Consider the following 12,095-nt stretch of genomic DNA (forward strand, 5'->3'; position numbering starts at 1 on the left):
CTGCAGACAGCCACCAGTGTGTGAAGACACTGGTCCTTGCTTCTCCAAGGCTACACATGCTGGAGATGTGGCAAAGATTTCCAATCATTACTTATTATTATTTTTACACAGCAGCAAAATGCTGAACTTGCACAAAGAGTCCGATAGATATATAGGGAAGTTGGATTGGTTGATTGATTTTGGTAAGAAAGATAAGTATAGAAACTATACAAATATATGTTAAACAGAACTGCTCAACAGCAATACAAATGCTATATAGCATTTCTTTGCTTTCTTTGGCAGCCACAGGCTGTGACCTTTTACTAAGAGTCAACATTTTTTAGTCAAAACTGTCACTGGGGCCCTAGATGCTCTTGCAGGCGAGGCATCCATAGAACTGTTTCAAGATCAGAAGACTTATCATTCATTAGTTTTTATACCATGGTAGCACCCAGAAGAAACTAAGGAATATGGGCTCACTGTGCTTTCTTAACATTGACAAGCCTTTAACTAGGTATATTTCAACACATTTCAATTCTGTATATAAGTAGCTGTTAAACTATGATTTGCAGAGGAGGAAGAACAGTTTAGGGGATTCGTTATGAGCTTTGGAAATCTTTGTTCCTTTTTTCTGCTCCAGTTTTCACTAACGTCAATAGCAGAGTAAAAAACATTATTGCTATTATTGTGGTTTGGCCATCACTCTGAAAAACACTTTAGTGGTCTCATTTCTTTTACTTGTGAATGTGCTTCAATACCTCAGCATTCATCAGAAGGTGGGCATTCATCAGTGTGGTCACTTACAGCAGAGACCTCAAAGATCTGGCTGCCAAATCACATTACGGGATCAATTAGATGAAATTTGCCACATAGGAAATGGCTAGTTTTTACAGTTATAATTTGATTTTTTTCTACCAGCCCTAAATTATCTTTGAAGGAAAATGTCTTTTTAGACAAGAAATTATAGCCTGCAGAAAACATCTGCTAGTAAGCTGATTAATTAAAGACTACGTTCCCTGAAAGCAACTTTGTGTTGGTCAGACTGGAAATGAAAATGTGGAAAGTATGGCTGAAAAGCTGGAGGAAGGTAGAAGTAATTAATGGTAGTAAAGGTTTCTGAAAGGCCTGGACTTACATGGACAAACCATGGTTTAGCAATAGGTCAAAAAAGTCAGAGGCTCATCATTCTCAATCCCTGGCAGTGTTCAAGGCCAGGTTGGACAGAGCCTTGGGCGACATGGTCAAGTGTGAGTTGTCCCTGCCCATGGCAGGGGGTTTGGAACTAGATAATCTTAAGGTCCTTTCCAACCCTAAACATTCTATGGTTCTATGATTCTATGATCCTATGATTCTATGATTCTTAGTTACCTGAGGAAGCTCAATTCATTAACGCACAAACACCTTAAAGCTGTGCTGGGTGTACAGGCACATTAGACTTGGTGTAATTTTCCCCTGTTGACTACCTGCCAGATAGAAATGCAGAAGACCAAGGAGCTACTTCGGCAGGTTTATTACTTCCATGCCTACTAAGTGTAATGTTCCTTGGGTCTAATTGAAAGAGCCATGTCAGAGGTTTTAATTCTTGCTGCTTGCATGGTGTTTTCTCAGCTAACCCATGGAGCCTGCTTGCTTGTTTTCCCGAGCAGCCATGGGAAACAGAAGTGCCTCTCCCAAGTTCCCTGCCTGAAGGTGGAAGAAGCATGGAAAGCCCTAAGCCTCACAGTTGCACGTCCAGTGGAATCAGTCACCCAGGTGGTGTCATCTCCTACCTCTGCCTAGTGGTGTGGCAGACTCCAAGCCCTTCATTGCAACTTTATGACTTTCTAGGGTTGGTTTAAAGGAACCTAAAGAAGTCACCTGAAATTACGCTTGTCGTGTGAGTCATGCGGATCTGTGTTTCATAACCTATTAGACACCACATAGAATTGTAGAATCATGGAATGGATCACTGAATATGATGCTAACACAACCAATGCTACCACCATATTTGTGTCTTAAATGGCATGCTTGGCTGGTTGTTCAGGAATTGGCCTTTTTCACCAGGCATCCTAATAACTATAATAATAAAAAATGCTGGAAGATATATGGCTGGTGAGGTCAATAATAGTGGCAATCACTGGTGCAGACATTTCCAGACTGTTGCTGAAGGGCTAAGTGCAGCTAAAGCCCCAAAGCTGAGGATGTATGTAGCCATACTGTGGTGAGGCAGACACCTGCATGTTCTCTCAAACTTTTTCTTTGTGATGGGTTTGTTTAGCTCTTTCTGTCTGTAGTGTAATTAGGTGGGATATATCAGTCTGGATACATGTATTTCAGGTTTAAATCAGGCTTATCTGGCCAGTTCATGGCAGGTTTAAACACAACTGAAATAAATAACAACACAAGGAACCACGGATATTTTTGGACCCGTTTAGCTGAACTGACATGGTTTTGTATGTGGAAACCCATGATACACACCTCCCCACCTACCAGGGGATACCCACACTTCTCTGTGAGAAGAGCACGACCATAGCCTACCTGAGGGATTCAGACTTACAGTAATAAAATAGCTCATAGATTTTGTGCCTCAATGCCTTATTCGTCATCTTTGAATTATTTGAGCAGGAAACTGCCTGGGGAGGCTGGTTTTTATTTAACTTTGTATCATGGTGCTTGGCCTCAGTCATTACCAAGACCCAAGAACTTTGTTAAATAAGTAAAATCTCAGTTTAGTGGCCTGACCCCCTTTCAGCTTGTCTAAGAAAGACATAATCACAAAAGAATTGTGCTGGTTCAGAGCAAGCACAATAAAATCTATAAGTATGGAAACAATGGTCCTATTCTAATTAGATAAAACTATCATTTAAAACACAACCTATAATTAAAGTAGTAGAAAGGTTGCAACCTTATTGAAACTAGTTGTTGTGGATTTCTGTGCCATAGAAACAAATGCTTATTTCAGTTATGGGAAAGAATCCCTATGAATTAATTTCTATATAAATTAAACGTTTTTGAACATATGGTCTATGATGGAAAAGGAGTTGAAAATAGTCTCTTAAGGATCTACCTTATGATGCAGAATTAAGCCTACAGCTTAATGCTCAAGAGTAAAAGCTTGCTGTTTATAGGAATTGTTATAGGCTGCCCCATAGCATAAGATGCAGCCATGAGCTTGGGAAAAGTCATTAACGTAAAAGACAATGGAAATGCTAAGCTGAGAACTTCTTATTTCCTGATTTTCTTTCCCCTCTTTCTTATGGAGGAAAAGATGACATTAATGCAATATAAAAGAACAAATTAAAAAGGGCCAGACTGAGAAAAAACTAGTTCCAGATGGTCTAAAACAACATTAATTCACTCCCTTGTATACTTGGATCCCCTTAAATGGAGAACTCAGCATTACTTCTGAGAGTAACATAACCACTCTGTGTCTTGTCTTTGTGTGTGTGTGCACATGGAGGGGGCACATAGTTAACATTAAGGAAGCTGTGTGAGATTGCAATTTTTTAACTTTTTTTTTTTTTTTTTTTTTGAGCAGCTGGCACATAATATTGCCTTTCAAGTAGATCTTTTTACATTTAATTTCTTGGATTAACATAACTAAAATGGTGGTCACATGCCAGAAAAACATTGTCTTTCTGTCTTTATTTCTTTATTGGCTTGCCCTTTGACAGTATTATATTTCACTGTCTGCCAGCTGGATGACAAAGTGCCTGACTGAGCTTTATTATGTTGCTCTCTGTGGTGGACACAATGACATGCCATAAACAAAGTATCCATGATGTCATAGTTTTATCCTCCGGTGGATGTACAGCACAGAAAATAAAAGCTGTAAAGCAGCTCTTTGCGCAAATATCCTTGCTTCTGCTGGTGGCTTATGTTCTTGTATTTATTACTTTTCTTCCATTAAATGTTTATACTCTGTTAAATAACAAAAATTAAATCATGTGCCTTCCTTAAACCAACCTTATACTCTTCTGTTTCATGGGTCTTGATATTCAGGTATGAGGTTATTTTGGAAGCTCTGAACTGACGTGGTTGTTTCTGCTTATTTAGCTGACACATCCTCAAAATCATCTCGTGTCTCACAGTACTGGATGGAAAACTGTGCATCTGAATACACCAGCAAACAAAATGTTGCTTCCAATGACTTTTGTTATTTTTTTATTTTCTTATTTTTAATTTTTTTAGGTAACACAGATAATCCATTTTTTAATGGATTTAAATTTAAATTAAATTTAAAGCTATGAAGATGTCTTCTATCACTCGAGTCAGGTTGAATATTTTAGAAATATGTCATATGTGTTTTCTTTGAATAGTTTCAAGTAAGAGAATCTCTTCCGATGTTTGGCACTGTGTGCTAACAATACATTGCTCAGCCTGAAAAATGGAGGAAAACTGGTTTTCATTTCTTAAAGGCAGATGAAAACTTCCCTTGAAGCTGGGGGATATTCTAAACCCAAGGCGTGACCTTAAAGCTTCGCTGGGTGCTTAAGCTGATATAATAGTGGCAAAGCACACAAAACAAGGAAGGTTAAATGTTATGCAACAAATTTACACTCCTGACCTTCAGAGCATCATAGACGTCTCCCACATGAACAGAGACTGTGTTGTATCCTGCACTAAGTAGTCAACAAGCTACCTGGCAATTAAGTAAAATGGAAAAAAATTGCCATAAAATTTAGCCAATTCATCTTGATAATCTCTTCATTATCATTACCAGTTGGGCTATTCTGATCCTGGAGATCTTTTCTGTAAAATGTGTCCTGCTGAACTTGGCTGTTACTTTTAGGCTATTACTGTGGTTGTGCAGTTGCTTGTACAGTTTGAGGAAACCAGGTTCCAGACCCAGGGTTCCAGGTTTTCTGTGGATATTTGAGGAATGGCTGTACTCCAGACACTGTGCAAACATATCACACGTGTAAGGTCTCAGACACGGGAAAGCATATTCTTATGCTGTTATGTCAATATAATGGAAACCACATCTAACTCTGAAGTAGGATCCATTAAAAAGATATATTCCTAATACATGGGGTTTGTTGTTTTGGGGTTGGTTTTTTTTTTTTGTAATCTTTGACATTCCATTTTCCCCTTTATCCAAAGCAAATAACTTTGATCTGATTTTGTGGAAAACAGGGCAAACTTTCATGAATATTCAGAAAAAAATAAGGTTTTTTCCACCTAAAGTGCTCACAGTGCTACACATAATGCTGATTGTTATGCCTGAGTACAATCATGCATGTATCAGTATGCGCCTCTCCTTTATTTAGTCGCATAAAGTGAATTTTAATTAATTGTAGCTAGGATGGAAATGACAACAGTATGTCAAAATCTGCAGCTTGTTTTACATCAAGTGAGCTATTCTGTTTTGCCTCTTGTACAATCACTTGTCTTTACACAAAAGATAGAAAAAGTTGGTCCAGGTTTAGTGCTGTTTGACTACTGTTTGGCATGCCCATTCAATTACTGCACAAAGCAGGCAACAATGCAGATTCGAGCCCTGAGCCCTGTGTTAACTTGGCTGCACAAACGGGTCTCCAAGTTTAAAAACAGCAGAACAAAAGAGCCACCATGGAGTGATTGAGATTTATTTGGGTGCTGGAGTGCACAGCTGCTGCAGGGAGGAGGGCGGGAGACAGCACACATCCTCAGGGCTTGCCTGTGCTTGGCACAGGTCCCAGCTGTGCGGGAAGGAACTGAGCAGCTGTACAACCTTTGTGCTCCTCCGCTTCCTCAGGGCTAGCCTAATACCCAAGCACAAACTGGATCTGGATCAGTCCCACAGCAGAGCCACTCAGCTCAGGGTTTGCCAGGCTGCAGCAGAGCTCTGGATAAGTGCCGTCTCCTGGCACACCAATCCCCAAATGTGTTCAGTTCTCCCGTAGGCAGATCTGTAGTCCTTTTGTATTACTGCAGCAGGGCAAAGGGGTAGAGGTTAGGTCAGGAGTGGACTCCCAGCTTTTCAGTGAGTATTATTTCTTCACCACAACTTGAATGCTCAGCACTGTTTTTCAAAGTGAAAAAAAGCGCCTTTCACTGCTTTGCTATCCTCAACAATACAGGGGTGACCTAACCTCCAGCAGAAGGCGGTCTCTTGCTTCCTACATCTCTGATTACCCGAGGCTGCTCATGTTTGCTAATGACCTAAGAAGCCTGTTAAGAAGGCAGAGTAGCACTGGGGAAATTACAAATGAAAGCGTCACAAAGGCAATATTAACATAGAAGAGTAAACGGTTAACTGTGACTGTTTTAAAAATGATCAATTGTGATGGAAATGAGCCTACTTTCAGGAAGCAGTCAGTGCAGGATGTGAATTAAGATAGGCAGAATGAAAATAATTATCTTCCAAGTCAAGGAGCCATTTACATGTTCAGTAAGACAGCTTTAGCAAAGAGCTGGCAAATTGCTGATTTTTGGTGGGTTTTTTTTTTTAATGCCATCTGACAGTTTTCTAATAGCTGATTTTATGCACTTGTCCACTTCTAATGCAGCAACAGATAGGAAGGCTGGTACAGTATATCCAGCTTCTACACCAGTGTCCTTCATCCTTAAGACAAAATGGTATAGTGACACAAGTTGCATTAATCTGATTTTAATTCTTGTCAAAAAAGGTTGGGTTTTTTTTCAAAAAGCCCAAGACACTTTCTTTTTTTCTCCTTCAACTTACACTTTTGATAAAATATCCACTTCTTTGGGACAAAGATGGTTTAGCACTATAATAATGTAAAGGTCAGAATCACAGCAATTTATCATGTTTTTGTTAAATTTAAGAGGAATCATGATTTTTAAAAATGTTCTTAGTGGCATAGTCTTATAAAAATTAATAGAAGCATCTGAAAAGTCAGCAACACTACATCCTTAAGGCCTTTGCTCACACTATTAGCTTACTGCTTTTGAAAATGTACTTATGCTGAGTATGTTAATGCATGACAAATACAGTAGGCTTGTATATAAGACTTCCAAAAAACATAAAGCAAACCCAGGTTATTCTTGAACTTCCCATGTAACCTGAACAGACGAACAGATCAATCTCAGAGCTACTGGCTGGGACTGAGAGTTAACAGAAAATTTAAGTCTTAAGCATGTAAATGTACTCTCAAAGCCTCACTGAGCTAGGTTCTGAAGTACATTTACTTTCACTAAAAGCATTATGTCAGCTGTTCCAGAGAACAACACTTACTCAGTTTGGTGACTGACATAGGCGTTTTGGTCCATTACTATATTCAAAGAACAATGCCCTGCTTTGTGACACTGTACCAGAAAGCCTTACTGACTCATTGCTGAAAGAAACTAACATCTTTATGGCATGTTGATCAAGAAATGAGTAATAAAGTCTGGTTGAAGTTGCAAACTCTGAGACAGACGCACAAAAAAATCTTCAAAATGCTTGAGGGCGTGAGTGATACAACCCTGCAGCAGGCTGCCCCAAGGTCATGGCAACTCCACCACCTGTGTCTTCAGACAAGGCCCTGAGCAACCTGATTTAGCTTTGAAATTAGACCTTCTGTGGGCAGGAGGTTCTGTGCTTCCTATTTGAAATCCAGTTAATGACACAATTTTTTGTGTTTATTCTTCTTGTTACTTTCAAAATTGCTGCTTGTATCTCAGACTAGTGTAGTACATTTTGTGAAATGAACATGTACACTTAATTTATGGGGTTGGATTGAACTTCATATGCTTAATGCAAAATCTTAGAAATAACAGTGAAGTAAATGTCCTGATGGTACACATCTCCTACATTGTCTACTGGAAAAAACACTGCCACAGAACACTAGAACTCACCTCAAGTCTGCTAAAATTTGGTTAAATGATGGCACTGAACATTGTTAAGAGAAATCTACATGTGTGCTTCTGTGTATGAATGCGTAGATGTGCATGCACCCATACTCCCCTTGAACTTTACAAGCTCTAGTTAATATTCATAATGGCCCTGTGACTTGTTACAAGTGGAAAAACTGCGGCATAGAGAAGGGATTTTCCCTAAATAAACCAGAAAACAAGTAGCAGAATGAGTGGAATACACTTTACACTTACTTGCCACAAGAGCTATTTAATAGCCTTTCATACATACCTCATGCGAAGGCAGATGTGACACCTTACGAACCACAGGACTGTATCATCCAGTCATACCTCTAAGGTCCATGAAGCTTAAACAATCGAACATGATGGACTGGAGCACAGTCTCTGTAGCGCCAGGGGATCCTGAGACAATACCTCTTTGTAGCTAACTGTGTCACCTTCTGTGCTTAAGAAGATAAACTGCTGAGCGAGGCATTTTCTTCTATGCCAGGCTGAGGCTTTCTGTGGCTTTTGCGCATTTGTTTCCTCTCTCAAGAACATTGTAAAGAGTAAATAGGACTTTTTGTTGGTACACTTGCTTGTGTACTTCTTTTAAAAGCAAAACTGTAAGTTCCAAGCAAGTCAAGGTATAAATTTGTCAAGCTGAAAATAGACACTGACTTGGTTTCCTTCCTATTTGTACTAAGTAAAAAGCATCAACATGAATTAAAGAATTGGTAATGGATATTCCTGGCTAGTGACTGGTTATGACTTTCTTAATCCTCATCATTTTAGTAGCTGAGATGTGCCTAGCTGGTCTTCTGGACATTCATTCATAGTCAAAATAGAAAATGGCAATCCTTCTTTCACCTCCTCTATGTACTTAATGCAGCTCACAAAGTAACAGCCTGTAATGAGAAGGCTCCCATGAAAGACAAGGTAATCTGGTATCTTCACCTTTGACTTAAACTGATTTTATGCTCTAGTCTGTAACGTACTGCTCCATTTTTAATATTAATTTCTGAAAACCCTAAGTAATACAGGATGTCTTTCTGCCTGCTTATTATTCCTTGTTCCTTTGTTTCAACAGATGGATGAGGCATTGTAGGCTGCCCTCAGAAGAAAGCTGGAGCCTTTCCATAAGCACCAGACTCTCTGACAGGGACTCATCTTTCAAAGAGCACTTAAAGGTGTTGCTGCAGGCCTTCCAGAAGCCTCCCAGACTTTCTGTGGGTTTTTTTGGTTGCCCTACCTTTTGCAACATGAGCAGTAGAGTTTATGCATCTCTTGCTTGTGTTGTTGGATTTACCCATGCAATTGCTTCTGATGACTATGGATTTGGGTAGGTTCCTTTCTGAGATCTATGGTCAACACAAAACAGATGATTGAAATTTTATTTAAGGATATGGGATGACAAAAACAAAACTGGGAGATAGCACAGACCACCACACAATCCACTCACTACTTCGTGGTTACTGCCCACAACAGGTTCTTCAACACTGGGTAACTCAGGCTTGCTCATCCTTTGGTTACCCACCTCATACTCCTCTGTAATACAGACCTTGTTTCACAGCATAAAGAGTCTTCCAAAAAAAATAAACGGGGAAGTGCAGACAAAGGGGAAGGCACCACATCTCTAGGTGCACCAGAGGCACTAGAATATTCTCTGCTGATTATTAGCTTCCACATACCAGACCTCTGCCTCAGCCCCGTCTCCTGAGGCAGAGTGAGAAGCTTCACTTCCCCCTTACAGGGAGAACAGAACAGGCTCACTGAAAAGAATAAATTGAATTACACAAGCTGTAGTTATTTCAATTCTTCACTGATTCATTAATGTGATTTTTAAGCCCTAAATGACTAGGCTGGCTGCTTGACTTCCATTCTGAAATAATTTAAAAGAAGATTCATTCTCTCAGTTGTCCCTATAGTACTATGTAAAAAAGTACCACATAGTGTTTGTTAAATTAACTAACTGCTACTGAAATGTCAGACAATGAGGAGAAGACCAAAATAAATGTCAGGTCTAATTATTAATGCTGATTCATTTCACATCTGCTTGCAGGGGCCATACTCTGAAGTGGATCCTTTGAAGTGCTGAACGCTGGATGAAAGAGTTGGCATAGCTCCTGGTGAAAGTTATGTCAGAGTAAACTATGTATGTACATTGAGCACTAAGCAGTCTCCTGCTAGAGATTCTCGCAACAAGGGACCTTCAGGTAGTGTCAGCTGACTGGGAAATGCCCGTTGCTTGCATGTGACCTTTGAATTACAAGGACACGCTAACAAAATGTTATTCTTCAGCAGTTGGTGGGTATTTGTATCTGGCCCCTAAGATGGTGAAAAAAAGGCATTTTTGAATGGTTTTCCTCTCAAATGGATGCATTGTATCAAACACTGAAATGCAGTTCTCATTACACCGTTTGAACTATGCTCTCTGTAAATAAGCAGATTTTCTCTGTGTTCACCTACATAAACTACACCCGCAGTGGAAACTGGCAAAGAAGAAAAGGGGCTAGGAAGAGCTAGCTATTTCTCTATGCATAGGACATTTTACAATCTGCCAGCTATTCACTTGATTCAAGCAATTGTTCAAACTCTATTTCTGGGGCAAGATAATAGATTGGTATGTTACCAAATTGCCAGATTTTAGCTGGTAGCAGGAACTTTGTAATATGTAGGGGTCACAACCAGCAACTTAGACATATATGTGGTGGTGTCTATGGACATCATCAAACCCCCCAGTTACTTTGTCCTGTTCTTCAACCAAAAAAAGTTGCGGGAGAGTGGATTGGATGTTGTTTAATTAAAGAATAACCAATGTTTCTTCTTGGAAAACCAGAATGACCAAGTTGCTCCTGTGTCAGCAATCGCACACGTAATTTAAATTTTTGCACTGAAGCTTTATTGTCATTTTTGAAAAAGGTTCATGGGGTGAACTTCTTGCACCACTAGAGGGACAAACTGAAAGTTAGAAAGTCACAGTGTTTTGTCACTTTCACAGTGGGAATGCTTTCACCAGGAAGTAAACAAGTTTCGTGCCTCACTTCACTTGCAGACTGCAAGAGCCTGAAGTAAATACACATACTGAAGTATAAAGTTCTGGAGCTATTCATTTCAGATGATGCTGGAACTAGAGAAAAATGTTCTGTAATTTATCTGATTCTGCTAATTCTTTGTGGAGCTTACACTTTCCAGTGACATTACACCATGCAACATCATTGCCACTTTAGGAGGACAAATCAAGTTCTTCACGCACCAAGTTTTTTGGCCACTGAGAAGCTATGCTTCTACCTTGGTAAAAATTTCTTTACCTGGCCAGTTAAAGCTGCAAAAATATGGTTAAAGATCACAAGGGAAACCCCACTGACACAAGTGGACTAGTGCCAACCAACACAGATAACAAAGAGATGGAAAACTGTATCATGTGATAGGCATGAACTTAAACTTGCTGCCAATGATTGGAGTGCTCAAATGACTGGGCCTAGACCATTCTCTGCAAAGACGGCATGAATGACTGCTACTGCCTGCCCTCCATTTCATCCACCACAGGAATTCTCATCGACAGCGATAATATTTACCTCCATTTTCAAGGGGGGGGGGGGAAAAAAAAGAAAAAGAAAAAAAGTAGATTTATTATCGAAAGAGCAATATTTTGCAAGGTTGATCAATTCCTTTGTTTCCTCAATATTCACACGTATCACAGAATCATAGGATCCTGTTCAGACTGGTGGGGACCTGGGGAGGTGTCCAGTCACTGCCCTGCACTGAGCAGGCTCTGCCATGGGCTCAGGATGGCTCAGGGCTTCACCCAGTTGGGGCTTGAAACCCCACAGGCTGGAGAAGGCCCAACCTTCCTTTGCCCTGCTCCCACTGCTGGGCTGTCCTGGGGAAAGCCTTTTCCTTATCTCCAGACTTAGCCTGTCAGGTTTCAGCTTGTGCCGCTGCCTCTCACCCACCCACCACGCACTGCTGTAAAATGTCCAGCTGAGTCTCCTCCATTCCTTCTTGTTGGTGTCAGGGATGCTGCTGGGTGCCACCAAAGCTGTCTCTTCTCCAAGCTAAACCAGCCCTGGTCCCACAGACTCTCCTCTCACACCAAGGGCTTCAGCCCAGGACCATCTTGCTGGCTTGAACCTGGCCGTGTTTATCAATCTCCTTTTTCTGTTGGAGGCCCAAAATAAGTGGTTAGATGTAGTCTGACGAGCACTGAGGAGAGGGGACAATCCCTGCCTTTCCCATCACCACCACCATTGGCACTGCTGGTCCTTGCTGCTGCCTGGCCCCAGCCTGCATCCTTGCAGGGCTCTGCCATCCCAGTGCAGAGTTTGGCCTTTGCCCATGCTGAATTTCGTTGCATC

Source organism: Strigops habroptila, chromosome Z (genome assembly GCF_004027225.2).
Source record: "Strigops habroptila isolate Jane chromosome Z, bStrHab1.2.pri, whole genome shotgun sequence".
In the NCBI taxonomy this organism is placed as follows: domain Eukaryota; kingdom Metazoa; phylum Chordata; class Aves; order Psittaciformes; family Psittacidae; genus Strigops; species Strigops habroptila.